Source organism: Macrotis lagotis, chromosome 3 (assembly GCF_037893015.1).
Source record: "Macrotis lagotis isolate mMagLag1 chromosome 3, bilby.v1.9.chrom.fasta, whole genome shotgun sequence".
Lineage (NCBI taxonomy): Eukaryota > Metazoa > Chordata > Mammalia > Peramelemorphia > Peramelidae > Macrotis > Macrotis lagotis.
The window spans coordinates 62,615,385-62,618,599 of record NC_133660.1 but is presented as its reverse complement, the minus strand read 5'-3'; the positions used below and the strand labels follow the sequence as shown (position 1 = coordinate 62,618,599).

Genomic DNA, 3,215 nt, shown 5'->3' with positions numbered 1-3,215 from the left:
TTTGGAATCATGTGACCTGAGTTCAACTTCTCATTCTGCCACTTAGAAACTGCCAGACCTTGGACAAAACAATTAACTTGTGTTGTCTTAAGGTGATAATCTGAAAAATGAAGAGGATATTGTCATTTGATTTTGAAAGTCTTTCACAGCTTTAGATAGATGAGCTAATGAAGTGGTTAGAATTTGTTGTCTTCTCATCATCTCACCTGCCCATTGAAAGTTTTATAGCTATGCATAGGTTGCCTGGTAGTTCAGTTGATAGACTGTGGGATTTAACATTGAGGAGAATCTTAAGTATCTCTAAGATCAAATGCAGCCTCAGATATTTATTAGCTATATCATCTTTGACCAGTCCCTTAATCACTATTTTGTCTTTTTTTTCCAACTACAAATTTAATAGGGAAGATAATAATAGACCTTATATCCCAGAGTTGTCAGAATTAGTGAAGATAATATTTACAAAGCCCCAGGGACAGTTTCTGGTATACAGTAGGCACTTATTAAATACTTATACTCTTTTAGGTTTCTTGGCCTCTCTGAGTCTCAGTTTCCTCATATGTAAATTGAGAAAATAATGCCTGACCCCTAGGTCTGCCACAGATGATCTACCATGATCCCTCATAACTCTAATATCAAAGAAATAGTTTTCCCAGTTTATAAAAGGTCTCCACCATAGAACTATAGTCAATAGTGGTTTACTGCTTTAAATTCAATTCCTTTAAATTCAACTCTAAATTAAAAACAAAAAAGATCAGCTTTATTTTTTTTCATTTCTAAAAGTTAAAACATCTTATATACTACTTATTGGGTGATCAGTAGCTTGTCCTTTCTGGTTAGAATTTCAAGTTTTAAGGACATTTAAGTGAATTCTAGTGACCAGAAGTTATGATTTGAATTGGAAAATAATGAATTACTTTGGCTTATTTATCTATAGTCTTAAGTCCTTCAAATATGCTCAACTTTCTTTACTTTTAAGTCATCATAATAACAGCTTTCATTGTTCTTTTTTCCAAAAACATTAGCTTTTCACATGTATTCCAACCCCTTCCTTGGAATTCTTATTTTTTTCTCAATCTTTCTCACAGTTTTTGCTTGGGAGGAGCTTATACTAAAGAAGCATAAGGTCTTCACCTTCAAGTTAAGTAAGTTCTGACCAGTTCATTAGCTTTCTTTACTTTTTTCTTTTTTTTTTATTGTATGACATTTTATTTGGATTCCATGCATTTATTTTCCTGTGTTGCCTCAAAGTTGAAATCCATTCTTTCTGGAAACTCCAGTTTCTCACAGACTGCCTCCTTTACAGGTAGGTATTGTGATATTTCATTAGGCTCTGTAAAGAACGCTGGTGGAACATGCATTAAATTTGTTATTTTGCTCTCTCTTGAAGTGTATTCTCTTAACATATAAGTCTTGTCAGCCTCATTGTAGAGTCTTGTGTCATTCATCCTGATGAGCACACCATCAATTCTTAAGAAAAATCTCAACAGCAGGAAAAAGCTAGAAGGCATCACTCTAATTTTCACACTTAAGCTTGAAACTCCATAATCATGAAGTTCATCTTCAAACAACAGAAATTCCTCAAAAACTTTAATCTGTTCCCTGACTTTCAATTTCTCTGTATCTATATGATCTGTTGTAGGCACAACCTTTAATTTAAATGCTTCACCAAGCAATGTTCCCTTGTAATCTGTTGTATAGGTCCAGTCATAGGGTTTAATAATCTCTTTGGAGTGTTCATTCTCCTGTCTGCTCTCTTGCTATTCTTCAGCGCATGCGACCTTAAGCATACCCTGGTACTTGTTTACATATTTTAAAGCATCAGTCTCATTGAACTCCATTCCAAAGCCAGAAACATGTTGGATTCTTAAAACGTTTGTCTCCAAACATCATTTCAGGAAGAGATGGTATGTGCAGCTCATCAGCTAATTTCTCCACATTGGCCGACTTCATGATGTGCGTCTTGGCCGCCGTCAGCTTCCAGGGCCCGAAGGAAAAGTCCTGGCGGCTGCTCTGGAAGCCGTGGATCATCATGGCCAAGGTGGACGGCGCGGAACCAGCGACCAGAGCTAGCAGCGGCGCGGCTGCGGCCTCCCTGCTCCCCCACCCCCACCTCCCCCTCCTCCCCCGAGCCCTTACCATCCCCAGCCCCGCCCCCTCATTAGCTTTTCACATGTATTCCAACCCCTTCCTTGGAATTCTTATTTTTTTCTCAATCTTTCTCACAGTTTTTGCTTGGGAGGAGCTTATACTAAAGAAGCACAAGGTCTTCACCTTCAAGTTAAGTAAGCTCTGAGCAGTTTGACTGTCTTGAGAGATGAATGTCTAAAATGTGAAAAATCAGTTATTTCAAATATTTTCTTTTCATCTCCAAAATTAAATAGAAAAGGAAAAACAGGGCTCGTCCGGGATTTGAACCCGGGACCTCTCGCACCCTAAGCGAGAATCATACCCCTAGACCAACGAGCCACTGGTACAAAGAGTTTAACTAGATGCCTTCTTTGCCACATCAATAGTGACCATGAGCTCTAATTTCAAGAGGCTATCCTGTTTTCCTCTCTGCCTGGCTCAGAGCCCAGACCTTTCCATACTTTGCTTCATTCTGTGGTTAGCCTTCTACTAGGCTTTTGTACTACAACTTAGAATTATTTTCCTCAACATCCTATTCCCTTTTTTTCATTGGTTTTCAACAGCTAGAAGAATAAGAAAATTAGAAGAGTTCATAGGATTAAATGAAGATAGCAAAATAAGGGAACTGGAATTACTCTAGACAGATAGCCAACGGAGTTTAACAACTCAGAGAACAGTTATCCTGGCTTATATGGAATATTAGCAGGAAAACAGTTGATGACTAAAAGAGAAGAGACTCACATAAATAATAAAATCAGTTTGAATCTGATAAGATAATGCATTTATTAGCCAAAAATATAAAGTTTTAAAATTTGCTTCCAAAAATTAACTGCACATGTAAAATGGAGGTATAGCTATTGATCTGAAAAATATTTGAAGGCATTAATGAATTACAAGGATATGAATTTACAAATATTAGAAATGCCTTTCTCCCACAAATTTTAGAAAAGTCTCTTCTCTTTTTCTCTCAGAAAAAAAAAAAATAAAGCCTAACAGAAAGTGGGTAGTAATAATCTGAGTGCATGAAATTGTAGAACTATTAAAAAATAGCTAGAATTGATATAGCACTTGAAGTTCTATAAAGAACT

At 36.7% G+C, this 3,215-nt stretch overlaps 1 non-coding gene and 1 pseudogene across 1 annotated transcript; both read right to left on the bottom strand.

The window, feature by feature from the left end:
* Positions 1–1,043: 1,043 nt before the first annotated feature.
* Positions 1,044–2,031, bottom strand: LOC141516106 (TIP41-like protein; annotated as a pseudogene).
* Positions 2,032–2,394: 363 nt separating this feature from the next.
* TRNAP-AGG (transfer RNA proline (anticodon AGG)) lies at positions 2,395–2,466 on the bottom strand. Its single transcript has one exon. It is a non-coding gene; the product is annotated as a tRNA-Pro (tRNA).
* Positions 2,467–3,215: the final 749 nt, after the last annotated feature.